Source organism: Peromyscus leucopus, chromosome 8b (genome assembly GCF_004664715.2).
Source record: "Peromyscus leucopus breed LL Stock chromosome 8b, UCI_PerLeu_2.1, whole genome shotgun sequence".
In the NCBI taxonomy this organism is placed as follows: Eukaryota; Metazoa; Chordata; class Mammalia; order Rodentia; family Cricetidae; genus Peromyscus; species Peromyscus leucopus.
In genome coordinates, this window is record NC_051086.1 from 54372879 (window position 1) to 54388802 (window position 15924).

Sequence of the window (15924 nt, forward strand, 5' to 3'; positions counted from 1 at the left end):
CTATGACAGATGATTTTGCTGGGTCCTGTTAGTCAATGTTGTCATCCATGGTCTTTAAAATATAGAGTGCATTACTCCAGGACCTTCTGGCTTTCAAAGTCTCCATTGAACAATCAGCTGTTATTCTGTTGTGTTTATATTTGACTTGAGTTGTTTTTTTCTCTTATAACTTTCAATAACCTATTTTGTTCTGCATATTTAGTGTTCTAACTATTACATCAAGAGAAGTTGTTTTATGGTGCTTTCTACTAGTGATATCTGAGCTACTCGTATCTGTGTGGGGTTTGTCTTTCCTGAGTTGGGGCAAATTTTCTTCTGTCATCTTGTTGAAGATCTGGTCCATACATTAACCTGGGTGTCTTCTCCTTCATCTATGCCTATACATAGAAGAATAGGTCATTTCATGATGCCTCAAACTTCCTACATGTTCATCCAGGGTTATTTGTTTATTTGTTTGTTTTGTTTTGTTTTATAAATATTCTTTGCTTATGAGGTCTAATTCATCTACTTAACTCTAAGTCTTTATATTCTGTTTTCTACTTGTAAGGATTTTCTTTGAATATTCTAATTGAGTTCTTAGATTTCTTCTTCATTTCAATTTGAGTTCTCTTCAGTATTTATTTCTCTTTGTTGAATTCCATTTACAAATCCTGGATTATCTTAGTTGTGTCATTCAGCCTTCTGTTTGTGTGTTCTTGCACAACACTCATGCATTTATTCTCTTTGAGTTCATTCTATTTAAGTTCACTGAGATAGTTTTTTCTGAATTCTTTAAACACCTTAATTTTTTGAGGTTTATGTTTGTTCAACTAAATTCTTGGTCTTAGGGTTCATCTGGGTAATTCTTACTGGAGAACATGTCCATGCGACTGTTGAATTAAGAGGGGGCAAATATTATCTTTACCTTTCATCATGTCATTGCAATGACACCTGGACATATGAGCTTCTTTTCTTGGTTCTGTTCCTATGGGCATAACAGGTTAGGCTTACCAACAGGATGTGCTACCCTGCCTCAACCTGGGATCAGCCTCAACAGCCTGGGCTGGGGCCATGTCTGGGGATTGTGGAAGGTGCAGTCAGGGCAGGATCAGGCAAACTCACCACACTGGTCCTAAGCACAGGATGCATGAACCATGATGAGCCTGAGGGATGGATGTGGTGTAAGCAGCCATGGGTTGTTGAGAGTTGCCAGGATGGCTGTGCTGGGGAGAACATAGAGCATATGTAGCATTTCTGTTTCTCTGTGCCATATGAATGCACTAGAGGGTTCCTGATGGAGAAGGATATGTGATCTAGTGAGTCCTAAGGAAAGGGAGAAGAGCCAGGAAGAGTTCATGATCCATCAGAAGCAATTGCAGACCTATCAGGGTTGAGGGGGATGCTCTAGGGAGTATATGTAGAATATCTAAGTCTCCATACCACCAGGATAAGTTAAGATGTTCCTGGGGATCAGGTGGGTCCCATGGGGAGAGAGAGTGTCTAGAAGGAGATCAGCATCCCTGGGAAGCAGCTATAGAGTGAGCAGAGGAAGGGGGTGCTGTATCTGAGAGTGCATGTCTAGAATATCTTTTATTTGTTTGAAAAGTTCATATCTTTTTGCACTGTATCTTGATCATATTCACTCTCAAATCCCTTCTACTCACTTCCCCAGAATACTCTCCCTATCATTGGCTCCCATTTTCGTGTCCTCTCTGTTTTTTTTTTTCATTTTGTTGTTGTCATCGTAAATTTGTTTGGGTTTTGTTGATGTTGTTTTTTTTAACCTCTCAATCCAATTAGTGCTGCCTGATAGAATAACTTTGGCCAGCCTTGTGCAAGTCATGCACAAGCACCTATAGCTGTAGTGAGTTCATAAGCACAACAGCCATGGAACATCTGGAAGAACACATTTCACAGGACACACTCTTTCCTGTCCTCCAGCTCTTTCATTCTTTCTGCCACTACTTTTGCACTGCTTCCAGATCCTTGGTGACCCACTTAGACGTCCCACTTAGGGGCAAGCACATAATAGACACTTAGCATTTTGACTATGGGTCTCTACATTAACTGCTACCTACAACAGAGAGAAGCTTCTCTGGACAAGGTTGAGAGAAACATTATTCAATAGGTATAACCATAAGTATTCAGAAGGCAGTTTAACAATACACCCATTTTTCAAAATAGCAACAAGTCTTTCCCTCAGGGCCATAACCTCCTGAGCCATAAGCTGTAGACTGCATTTACAGGTATGAATTCCCTCCTGTGAAATTCAGATCTAATAAGAAATTCTTCAAATATCATCAGAAGGGAGATGGCTACCCAAAACCTCCATGCCATTATTGCATTATTGCATCTCTAGGCATGTCTCACCTATCAGGTCAGTTTTGCAGCATCCAGGGTCACCATCAGGTAATATCATTGATGACTTTCTCCCCAGTGTCCTCATAGCATCTCCTAGTATTATGATAGTTACTCAGCATGAAAGAAGTTTCATGTCTGTTCCAACTTGGAGTCTCTAAGTCCTGTAACAAATGTTGTGTCTTCAGCAATAGGGTCTTAACTGTAGTTCTGGTAGACCACCAAAAGCAACAGCAACAGACTGCTGTTTTAGGAGTCTCTGCATCCTCCTTGACCAGTAATGCCTAGGAAGGTACTCCATGCTTAGCATTGGGATTTCTCTTTAATAATTCATGTCTTCTGAGGAAAGCATCATGCACTCATTACGCAATAGTCTATATTTATTTGTTATATTTTTTTATTAGCTTATGGTGTGTGTCCATAGGATGTTTCATACACTGTTAGTTTTGGTTTACCATCCCACCCACTCCTCTCCCCTATCACACAATCCCTATCCTCACTTCAAACTTGAGCCGCATAAACCTCACTTAAACATTTTCACATCACAATGGTTTTACTCTGTCTCCACCCCTTAAGGTCTGTTACCCTACCCCTCTATTGAGCTTATTATAATTTCCTTACCTCTAGAGAGTCTCCAAATAAGTCTCACATGGTCCCACCTCTAGATGAAAAGCTACAAGCAATTAATAGCTGCTGAGAGAGGGAAATTCAGTCTTCTCCAGAGATGAGTCCCTAATAGGTTATCCAATCCCAAGTGGTCAACATTAAATATATAACAGCAACACTACATAGAATTAACATACTGTGTGCATATATGTATGTATGTATGTACACAATGCATGCATGGAGGGATGGATGGATTATGTGTGGATGTAACAATCACTAAAGAGTAAAAGATAAATTTGGAAGGGAAGAAGGTAACACAGGAGGAGTTGGAGGGGAAAAGACTAAGAAAGATGTAAATGATGTAAATATGATATGGACTAGGAAATTCTCAAATTTTAAATTAAAAACCTTTAAAAGAGCAAATTAAACATACAAATCTAAATATATGGATCATATAAATAACATATGACCATTTGTTATATGATCCACATATGACAGAGAAATGTGGCATTTGCCTCTCTGGGCATGGTTACTTCACTAAGTAGGATATTTCTCATTTCCATCCATTTTTCTGTAGATTTTTCATTGGCCTTTCCTTCTGTTCATGTGCATATGTGTGGTATGTGTACACGTATGTATGCATCTTTGCATGTGTTGGGTCACACATATGTAGGAGTTCACACTGTGTGTGCTTGTGAGTACCCTAAATTAGTATCTAGATTCTTCTTCAGTTGCTCTCCCATTATTCCTTGAGGCAGAAGTTCTCATTCATTCCCAGAGATTGTCAGTGGAGCAAGTCTAGCTAGCTACCTTGCTCTTGGATCCCTTGACTCAACTTTCTGAGCCTGGAATAACAAGGGTCCAATGCAAATACAGCATGTACAGGGGATCTTGGGATCCAAATTCTAGTCTACATGCTTTTTTTTTTGTTAAACTCATTAACTTACTACCCCAGATGCTTTTAAGTGTGACAAAACTGAAAAGGACTTAGACGTGTGCATAGTAACAGATACATCCCAGATGAAAGGTCTTGGAGAGCACATCCTAGGAAGAGCTGAGCTCTCCCTTGGCACCTCAAAAACAAACATGGCCTGAGCCAGGCAGACCTTGGCCACATTCATGAGTGGTCAACCTACTACACTCAGGAGATGTTAGATGTTGTCCTACAGAAGACAGTGAAAGCAGATCTATAGATCCTGATTTCAAAGGCAAATTGGCCCCTGAAGCCAATCTCTCAAGGGCTAATTGTGTGAACTGATGCTACACTATGTGCTCTCACCAAATTTTCTTCAGCACCTTGACCAAAACAGTACAAGCAGTTGCCTTGTACTTTGGGTCACCTGAGGTGCTGAGGGATGAACTTGAATTCTGGTCCATGGGGCATCCTCCTGCCTGTCTTGAGTTCCTTCCAAAGAAGATGTTGAGAGGAGATTTGTGTTCAGGCCCAAACTGGAGAGAAGACTCCTCAGTTGCACTGGTTGGAGGAAGGGGGAGTAGGGCAGGAGGGAAGAAGTCAGCAAAGTGTGCTGTAAGAATGATGGAACAGGTTATACCAAGAGCAAGTGTATTAGTTTGTTTTCCATAGTCAGGACAGAAAACAAAGACTGGGTAACTTTTGTTGTTCTTGTTGTTTGTTTGTATGATTGATTGACTGACTGACTGACTGACTGACAGACTGACTAACTGACTGATTGTAGGCCAAGATATTTCCAAATTCACCATATGGAAAAGCAGTCCCTGGGCTCCTGATTTTCCTGCCTTCTGTCTTCTGAGTGATGAGTTACAGGACTACACTATAGTATTCAGTGTTTGTTTGTTTGGTTGGTTGGTTTTTTGTTCATTTGTTTTTAGAACTTGTATATTTAACTACACTTCTAGAGTCTATAAGTCCAAGAGTAGAGACTATGACTTCTTTGCTTAAGAAAAAAAAGTATATAGGCAAGCAGGTGACTGCAGGAGAGATAGGGAACCCCTTCCCACAACAGCTTGCCCAATCCTACCAATCCTAGAAGAAAAGTATTGGTCAATTATTAAGAGGCCTTCTCCCATGACTCCATACACTCACAATAGACCCTTGCCCGCATACTTTTACAATGGCAACTGAGTTTCAATATTACTTTCAACATGATTTTCAGTCAGGACTAAAGACATCCACACAGTAGTCATAATCAAGGATTGTTGTTACCAATATCTAGAAGGCAGTACAAAACATGCCTGGGGTTTCCAGGCCTGGGGACAGGGGACAAATTCCATTCCTTGAAACATAAACTCTAAGGGATCCCAAAACCATCCCTTCAGACCCACAATCTCAGGACTTACAAACGATATTGTTCGGACTGCAATGGTGGGAGCCAATGTGATCTGTCAGAAGCAGACATTGGCTCCATTGTCTATAATCTCCCCAGTACTCCATGGCCTACTATAGGGAAAAACCACAGGCCCTAAATTACAGACAAGAAAGTCAAACCTCAGTGGAACTACTGCATCATCCCATTGACTGAATGAGGATAGTTGTGTCTGTGAACTCACCCTATATTCTCATACCCAAGAGTGGGTCTAGCAGAGAGTGAAACCTCAATAAATATCTAAAGAGTGAATAAACATCATATAGCATTATTATTGTTGTTGTCATTATTATTATTATTAATTATCAGTCAAGTGAAGACTTGAACTAAATTCTTCTAGTTGAAAGCTCACAATCTTTGTACTGTACCATTCAGAATATCCCAGCGCCCATAGCCAGTTGGTTGTACAGCTTAGACAGATGTCTAAATTCATCCAGTTGTTAAGAATGGAAGGAAGAGAGGAAGGAAAGAATGAAAGAAAGAACAAACAACTCTACTATGTACACTTATGCTCCATCATTCTTTCCTAATTTATGATTCATTTCAGAAATACATCAGAATGAAAGAAGAGAGAATCTTTACCACACAGAGTCCTGGAAAACAGAGGATTTGCTCCAAAATTTCACACAGCTATTACTTCTACAAAAATCTTATCCAAGAGGCTGGGAGACTTTGGCCAGGAAAAGCTGGCATAAATGTAGAAGGGAGGAGAGAGGACATCTGATTGAGATCCGAGACTTATTTAAGCCAAACCCGGATACCCAGAAGAAGCCTCAACTAGTCATATTAGAGGGGGCTGCTGGGATTGGGAAGTCAACGCTGGCCAGGCAGGTGAGGAGAGAATGGGGAGAAGGCCAGCTCTACAGGGATCACTTCCAACATGTCTTCTACTTCAGCTGCAGAGAGCTGGCCCAGTACCAGCAGCTGAGTCTGGCTGAGCTCATAGCAATAGACCAGACTGTGCCCAGAGCTCCCATTAGGCAGATCCTGTCTCACCCTGAGAAGCTGCTCTTCATCCTGGATGGCATAGATGAGCCATCATGGGTCTTGAAGGAGCAGAATCCTGAGCTCTGTCAGCACTGGAGCCAGCCACAGCCTGTGCAGAGACTCCTGGGCAGTTTGCTGGGGAAATCTATCCTGCCTGGAGCTTCCTTGCTGCTCACAGCTCGGACCACAGATCTACAGAAGTTCATCCCTGTCTTGGGGCAGCCACGTTGGGTGGAAGTCCTGGGCTTCTCCAAGTCTGGACGGAAGACATATATCTACAAATATTTCACAGAGAAAAGAGAAGCAATTAAGGCTTTTAGCTTGGTTAAATCAAACCCAGTGCTCTCAACACTGTGTGTGGTACCCTGGGTATCCTGGCTTGTCTGCACTTGCCTGAAGCAGCAGATGCAACAGAAAGGAAACCTCTCACTGACCTCACAGACCACCACAGACCTCTGCCTGAAATACCTTTCCCAAATTCTTCCAGGTCGTGCCCTGGGGACCCAGCTCCTAAGGCTCTGCTCACTAGCTGCAGAGGGGATCTGGAGAAGAAGGACACTATTTAGTGAATTCGATCTCTACATGCAAGGGTTATCTGAGTATGTCACGGCCCATTTCGTGAAGATGGGTGTCCTTAAAAAGCAGCACAGCTCTATGAGTTACAGCTTTGCCCACTTGTATCTCCAGGAGTTCTTTGCAGCGATGTCCTGCATCTTGGAGAATAATGTGCAGAGTCGTGGTTATATGTGTGTCTACAGAATTGTGAAATTACTGAAGGAAGTCTATGGAAGGCAAGACCTGTTTGAGACACCCTTTGTGCACTTCCTGTTTGGTCTTTTAAGTGAAAAGGGAATGAAAGAGATGGAGAAGATCTTTGCCTGCAGGTTGCCTTGGGAGACAAAGTTGTACCTGCGACGGTATATCCTAGGGGAAATCCAATGCCATCAACCATATTCTCTGGGTTTATTCCATTGTCTGTATGAGATTCAGGATGAATATTTCCTGAGAGTTGTTATGCACAATTATCAAGGAACAAAGGTACGCTCCCCAGTGGATATGGTACACCAAGTTTTCCTGACAAACAAAAAGTACCTGTTGGTCCAGACAGACGTGGAGCTCATGGTGGTCACTTTCTGCATTAAGTTCTGCAGCCATGTGAAAAGGCTTCAGCTGAATGGGGGTGGACAGCAGGGACAAATGTCAACGGCCCCCAGGGTACTTCTGTGAGTATCTAGATAAAGCCCTCCTTCCAGCTTCCCTGTGGATCCCATGAGCACACATGTTCTGAGCACCAGCACCACTCTTAGCTGAATCTAGTGCAGTAGGATACAGGTTACCGGTGACATCTAACTGCTGAATCTGACCACCTTTCTCTATTTGCCTCTGTGTGTCTGACTATACAATGGGTCTATGAGCTTCTATCTCTAAGTCAATGAGGACTTCCATCATCTCTGATTCAAATCTTCTTCATCTTCCACAATGTTAAAATGGCCCACAGTTACTGATCCTCTCTCTTACCACGCTTTCTCTCTGAGGGACTGCTAATTCAGCTCCTACAGACATCATCCCCTATCCCCACAACAGTGACCTTACCTCTAAGGTCTTCCCACCATCACCTCAGAAGGCAATGTGTTAGAGTCCCTATATTTTCCCTCCCCAAATGACTTCCTTGTATGTGTCAACGAAAGCAACATGGGCCTGGCACTCAGCCTGAAGGCTTCCAAATTTCCCACCAATCCCAGCAGCAAGGTAGAACTCCTCTTCCAGGGTGACCTGCCACTGTTCAGAAGCGGTGACTCAGTATGTGTCTCTATGCTATCTAGATGGTTCATTAAGCACTAATTTTATACCGGGCCCTACCAATTAATAACAAGAGAGAAATAAAGTTGCTGCCTAAAGATTTCTAACCTGTGAAAGAAGACAGCCAACTATTCTAATTACATAGGGCGTGACTCTTGCAGTAACCAGGAACAGACCAGTTATCTTAAGTTGAGGACTTTGACATCAATCTAAACAACCTAGCAAGAGCCCATGTGAAAAGTAAATAACTTGAAGTTAGTGGAACAAAGGTTAGAGAACAGGAAGAAGATGAGGAGAGGAGGGAAAATGATTCAAAGAGAACAAATGTAATTAAACTGTGTTACAGAATATAGGAAGTTGTCTCAGTTACTCTCATTTTATATTAATAGGTAGACTAATAAAAACATGCTTACTGTAAAGGAGTAGGGATTTATCAATTATCAAAACAACAAAAATTAATATCCTTCAGAATTCCATTTCTCAGAGAGTACAGCAATAAGAATTGGGGTAGCAAAGCTTGATAGAGCACTCTTGTCATTCCAAACTCAGAAGGCTGACACAAGAAGGCCAGAAGTCCCAGTCTAACCTGGGCTACATAGTGTGATGCTGTCTCAAAATATCCCTGACTAGGGATGTTACTCATTTGGTAGAGAGATTGCCTAGTGTGTTGGTTAATTTTCTGTTGCTGTGATAAAACATCATGGCTAAAACAACTTATAGAAGAGTTTATTTGGGCTTTATGGTTCTAGAGGGATCAGGGTCCACCATGACAGAGGGAAAGGATGTGACTGGAGCAGCAGCTGAGAGCTCATGCCTAAACCACAAGCAGGAAGCTAAAAGAGTGTACTAGGAATGGTAGAAGACTTTGACATCTTAATTCTGCCCCCAGTGACATATTTCCTCCCATAAAGCCACACCTCCTAAGCCTCCCCAAAGAGTACCAACAATTGAGGACCAAGCATTCAAATGCCTAAGACTGGGTGACATCTCATTCAAAACACCACACCTAATAGCCCAAGACCCTAGGTTTGATCCATAGCATTAAAGAAAAAAATTGTAACATTCAGTTTAATCTTTTCTGTACATATTTTTCTTTGGTATTATTAAGACACAAAATCTCTGTTATCTTACATTCACATTTATTTTCTTAAAGAATTAAGGCTGTCTTCTCTCCTTACTAAAGGTCTAGTACAATACCATTCTGAATAGCCTTATGATAATGCCTAGGGAGAATACCGTAGTGAATTGGATCATTTTCTTGTTCTAGGCCAGTATAAGTCGATTCTAAGTGTCTATGGTTACAGAAAAGTGACCCTTAAAGGGCCTTGATACAGATGGTGCAAGCAGAAGTGGTCTGCTGTGTAGCTTTAGAAGAATTCTCAGTATTTACAGAGACAGAGGCCAGTTACAGCAAGAGAAACAAGGAACACCAGCCTGTTTGCAAAGGATAGTGGCTTTAGGAGCCGGGGACAATCCCAGGGGAAAAGGAGAGGCTTCAGCTGCTAGTGAGAAAGAACAGTTGAAGCGAAAAGTCAGACAAGGCAGGGAGATCAGCAAGGAGACCATTGCACACTAGAAAAACAGGGGTACAGGCTGGCCAAAGTCAGGGAATATACAATGGCAAGGTGCCTTAGGATTTCTATTGCTGTAGAGACATAGTGACCACTGCAACTCTTACTGAGAAAACATTTGATTGTGGTGGCTCACTTACAGTTCAGAAATTCAGTCCATTATCATCATGGCAGGACATGGCTACATGTTGATATGCAGGCAACTGGAAGAACTGTGTCACTGTGCATGACTTGAGCATATATGAGACCTCAAAGCCTGCCTCCACAGAGACACACTTCTTCTAGCAAGACCACACCTACTCTAATAAGCCCACTCCTCCTAAAATTGCTACTCCCTTTTGGGGTCATTTTCTTTCAAAATACCACAGGGAGCAACATCTGTGTTTGTGTGGCTCATGATGGTACCTCTTGTTTTTTGAATAGCACATTCTGAAGTGCCACTTTCAATCAGTGTAAATAGTAAACATACATCAACACTACCATCCTTTGTGGGCTGAGAGAGTGGGTACACTGTTAAAAGAACCTGATGCTCTTTCAGGAGATGTGGATTCATTCCCAGCACCACATCAGATGGCTGACAACCACCTTGCTCATAGCTACCTTGCTCACAACCACCTTTATTTATAATCCAAGAGGATCTGATGCCCTGCTTCAAACCTCAGCTGGTTTCTGCATGCATAGCATAGAGTACACAGAGACAAGCAGGCATACAAACATGCACTGTGTTAGTTAGGACTTTTATTGCTGTGAAGAAACACCATGACCATGGCAATTCTTATAAGAAAAATATATAATTGAGATGGCTTGCTCACAGTTTCAGAAGTTCAGTACATTATCTTCATGGTGGGGAGCATGGCAGTGTGAAGGCAGACATGGTGCTGGCTACATCTTGATATGCAGGCCATGGGAAATTGAGACTGGCACTCTCAGTGGTATCCTGAGCAAAGGAGACCTTAAAGCCTAAGAATGACACAGGTCCTCCAACTAGGCCTCACCCACTCCAATAAAATCACACCTCCTAATAATGCCACTCCTTATGAGGTTCTGGGGGCCAATTATATTCAAACTATCACATACACATAAAGTAAAAAAAATAAATAAAGCTTTTTAAAAACACCATCACTCAAAGTTTAGAATTTGGTTTACTTAACATTCTTTGGTCTTGTAAAACTAAAAGAAAACATCCTATACTTTCGTTTCAGCCAAAGTTGGCCATCTCTAATCTGTGTTTTCAAACTTGTCATTCTATTTTGAGTTTATTATGTTGTTTTGCTTACAGTGTTAGGGGTCATTTGTTGCACACACCAGACACATAGCAACTGCCAGCCCCTTGTGGTGTGTAGCTTAGGCTGGTTTAAAATTCACGTTCCCCTGCCTTTATATGCTTTGTTTCTGGCATTAAAGGAATGCCTTACCACACATGGTGGTGTTTTCTCTCTCTCTCTCTCTCTCTCTCTCTCTCTCTCTCTCTCTCTCTCTCTCTGCCTGTCTCTCTGTGTGTATGTCTCTGTCTCTCCCTGTGTCTGTCAATTTATCTCTCTGTATGTATGTTAATTTCTCTCTCAGTCTATCACACTCTGTCTCTCTCCATATGTCTCTGTCTTTCCCTATCACTATATCTATCTGTCTGCCTGTCTGTCTATCATCTATCTATCTATATCTCCTCTACCCCTTCCCTTGGAAAGATATGAGGACATGTGAACCAATACATCTGTAATGTTCACTGACCATGCTAAACATCCCATCATAGATTCGTTCTCAACCACCTCTCCTGAGCTCTTTTCCCATCTCCCCTTTCCAGTTTTCCTTTATGAGACTCTAGAATTCTGTTCTAAAGGAAAGCAGTTTATGAACATCAAAAGGAGGAAAGCCAAGTGTCCCTGCTTGGCTCAGCCTGGGAGGGGGGACTGGACCTGCCTGGACTGAATCTACTAGGTTGAACGCAACCCCAGGGGATTCTTTGCCCTGGAGGAGATGGGAATGGGGGGTGGGCTGGGGGAAGGTAGGGGGGTGGGAGGGGGAAGAGCAAGGGAATCCATGCCTGATATGTAAAATTAAATTAAATTATTAAAAAAAGAAGGAAGGCTGTCTGAATTACCAATGTCCTCCATTGTACCAGGGCCTGTGCAGGGCACTGTATATTAAGAAGAAAAGATGCCAGCTACCTGTTCACACCCTGTGGGACACCTAGACTAGTCAGAAACAGACACACAAAATGAGAACACAGCATGCTATGATAAGGATGTAGATGAGGAACCACTCAGAGGAAAGGATCCAGATGTTGGAGCAAAGGAGCATTTAGAAGCTGGTGAATCCTAGAAACAGCATATTGAGACCTGGTGCTCAGGGTGACAGAAACCTAATCTGCTGTGTGGGGCTGTGTACTTCAGACCATGCACATGCAATTCACATCCCTCATAACCTCTCTCTCTCTCTCTTTCCCTTCCTCCCTCCCTCCCTCCCTCCCTCCCTCCCACAGGTTCCGGTGGACCCCAATCACTAATGCCAGTTGGCAGATTCTCTTCTCTACTCTTGAGTTCACAGGAAACCTGAAGGAGCTGGACCTAAGTGGAAACCCACTGAGTTACTCCGCAGTACAAAGTCTTTGTAGGACCCTGAGATGTTCCAGATGTCACCTAAAGACATTGTGGTGAGTCTGGCTTGGGTTCTTCCCTGAACCAGGGATGGATGGCAGGAGAGCAAAAGCAAAAGCTAGATCTAGGGTGAGGTTTAGTATTTATCAAATGTTCACCAAACTCTTGACTGTGCTAGTGACAGATTCCAGACTTGATATAACCAAAAAAGGGGGGGGGATTCTGTTAGTGATTATGAAAGACTGACCTTCATCAAGGAGCCCCACTAACTAATGATAACACCAGGCTCATGAACGCTTCACTGGAGCAAACTTCCTGAGAAAGGGGCTAGGAGAGCTGGAGAACACAGAGGAAGAGGCTAAATGAAGCAGGGAAGGAGAAAGCTCCAGGCCCAGGAATGGTGTCTTCCTATTTCCTCCTGCTCTCTGCACTTGTAACCAGACTTCTACTCTGTTTGTATGGACTCCATCTTTATTAAGATTTCACATAACAAGTGAGATCACGCCCTATTCTATGGCTGGTGAATTTCACTTCAGATGGCTCTTGAAATATACCAGGGAGCTGTCCTGGGCCTCATGGAGCTCTGCCAGGGCAAATCACAGCAGAGCAGTGGTCCACAACCTGCACTCCATTGCTCCTGCAGCTCAGCTGTGGGAAGCATGGAATCATCCCCTGAGAGTAGAGAGGGCACTCCAGAGAGCTAAACATTGCTAACACAGTAAACTAAGGCTCACAAAGGGAGACCTGAACCTGGTTCCCAAGAGCAGTGAGCCCTGGAGAAGCTGATGGTAAGCATCTCCCATGCAGGCTTGTCAACTGTGGTCTCACATCCAACTACTGTCTGGCCCTGGCTTCAGTGCTCAGGGCAGGCTCGAACCTGGCTGAGCTAGACCTGCAGCTGAATGACCTGGGCAACCATGGTGTGAGGCTACTGTGTGAAGAGCTCAAGAATCCTGCCTGCAAACTCAGAATCCTGCGGTAAGTAATAACCCGAGATTCCCTCTGGGCAGGAGGCAAGGGAAGGGACATGCAAGTGTGTTACTAGATGACAAGACAAAGAAAAGAAAAGGGACAGATAATGCACAGTCAGCCTGGCTCCTGACCAGCTGTGACACCAATAACCTGTGACTTGAGCAAGTTGTTTTCTTCTCTAAAACTCAGTTTCCTCATCTATCAAATGGAATGCCATACACACCTCCTTAATTGTAATGACATAAAATGTACATACATAAATACAAAGATAATACCAGGTAGGTAGCCAGGCAGAGTGCAATTATTTGTATTAGTAAGTTTATTATCCTAACAGACTTCCAGGCCTTACTCCAAGACATCACTTCAATCATTTATTCATTCATGAATCCATCCATGCATTCATCCATATCAGGACCCCTGTGTACCAAGCACTGGTCCAGACCCTAGGGATACAATCACAAACACACATGGCTCTGTCCTCCTAAAGCTGTGTGGAAAGAAACAGACATAGATCCCCTGTGAGCCTGTGATTTATTATTGACAAGCTCTGTTAAATGCTGTTGACTCCACAGCATTGTAAGAATGTAATGCTGTGAGAGGGCCTGCTTTATTGAATTGCTCAGAAGGGCTTCTTCTAGGCCTGATAGAGAAATAGGCCTTGGTTGGGCCAACCTGGAGCAAGTAGCCCTAGAAAAGGCAGAGATGGACAAAGCTCTAGAATAGAAAGTGGCTGGAGCCCTGGAGGGCCATGGAGTTTCACTACAAGAGCTCATGGTGGTCCTCTGTCCAGAATTCCTATGGGGATATGGCCATGACCTCTAGCCACTGGGAATGTTGATAGCTACCATGCTGCATGATGCCCTTTAGCAATAGGAGTACCCTCATCTATGGACATGTTTCCTTCCTGGAACAGTCTGTTTCTAATGACTGACCTGTTGGGGAAAGGTATAAAGGGCCACTCCCTCATTTCAGCTTTTTAAAGACCCAAAGGTCCTCATCCTTGTATTCTCTCTGCATACTGACCAAGCCCCACTGAGAATGTGTCATGGAGACACCTCCCTCCTCTCAGCCTGCTACTACCCATCCTTTGTCCTGGTTTTGAATCAGGAATAAGCCTTAGTAAGGGTCCTCACTAGCTCCATCTACAGACAACAGAGTCCAGGATCCTGAACCCTGAGGCCTCATGATCCTGTGGTGGATTCCAGAAGAAACAGCCCCTCTTGTGCTTGCAGGCTGGACCAGGCCCCTCTCAGTGATGAGGTGATGATGGAGCTCAAGGCTCTGGTAACAGAGAATCCACAGCTGCTCATCTCCAGCACATGGTAAGGGGTAGACACAGAACTCTCTCTGGTCAACCTAGGCTGTATGTGGTTGCTCAAGAGCTGAGAGGTAGGAAAAGGGTCCTGAGGTGATGGGAAAGACAGATCCAGGAAGAAACCAGGAAACCACAGCAACCAAAGTAAGGAAGTTTTGTTAGGAAGTTGCATTATTTTTATTTAGCAAAAATAGAATCATATAACATGACTACGTAAGTTTTCTGACTACATCAGAAAAAAAAGAGTATTTGAAAGGTGAGTTAGTAGTAAGTTCTCTGGGCACAGCAAGTATGACAATGGTAGCCATCATTAAACTCAAGCCATTGAACAGTGAAAGCAGAAACCACATTTTAAAAAGATACAGAAAATCTCTTAGAGAACAAAACCACTATTGTATGCTAATACCGCCACTACACACACATACCACAGGAGTATATGCACACCACACACACACACACACACACACACACACACACACACACACACACTGTATTGTGGTATATAAAGCCTCAGGGCAGAAGTGTCATTTTACACCCCCAGAGCCTGTGCTGAAGCTGGATGTTTCTCCCAGTTTAGTTATTTCAGCTCATGACCATGAATTCCACCTTTCCTCAAGTTCCTAGCTGCCATGCAACAGGTGAAAGAGAGAGTTCTGTAGACATAAGACAGTCATCCATTCATTGAACAAACATTTGTGCAAGACCCACTGTACTTCATACACTGTTTTGGCATCTGAGGGCACATAGGTAAACAAGGCAGATATGGTCCAACATTCATTATCTCAGTCCAGCAGGGAGGGGACACTTGTTCCCCCACAGTCCATGGGACTATACCTGGAAAACCTATGAGTGCAGTGTTGATCTGTCTGACCTCATCCTAAGCTAAAGTGAGCTAAGGTGTTTTCTAAAAGATGAGAAATGTGGGGTTGATCCAAGAAGAAAATTCTAGGCACAGATAGAGGATAAGGAAGCAGAGGGAAGAGCTTGATTGGGGAACAGGGAACCGTCTGTGAGACCATCTGCTCTGCCTCACCATTATCTGGGAGCTCCACAGAAATGCAGGTTCTCAGGCCCTACTCCATCCCTGCTGACTTAGAATCTCAGGTGGGACAGCTTTCTTCAGTGAGCTTTCTGACTGAGCAGCCTGTCCAGGTGATATTTTAACACAGTGATTTGAGAGCCACTGGTCTAGATGTCAGTGAGCAGGAAAGGGTGATATAGGAGGGCCTGGAGAGTAACCGGGGCCACAGCAAGAACTATGAACCACGCTAAGGATCTTATGTTTTCCCCAGAGGAAATGAGAGGCATTCCAGTGCCTAGGCCATGAAGGGGCATCTCCACCTACTTTTTATGGTCAGCTACTATGTAAAATATGTGCAAGAAGGGACCAGATCAGA

General features: G+C 43.3%; 1 pseudogene; it reads left to right on the forward strand.

The window, feature by feature from the left end:
• Nucleotides 1-2340: 2340 nt before the first annotated feature.
• The window catches only part of LOC114688982, a 29586-nt pseudogene continuing 16002 nt past the window's right edge, over nt 2341-15924 (forward strand).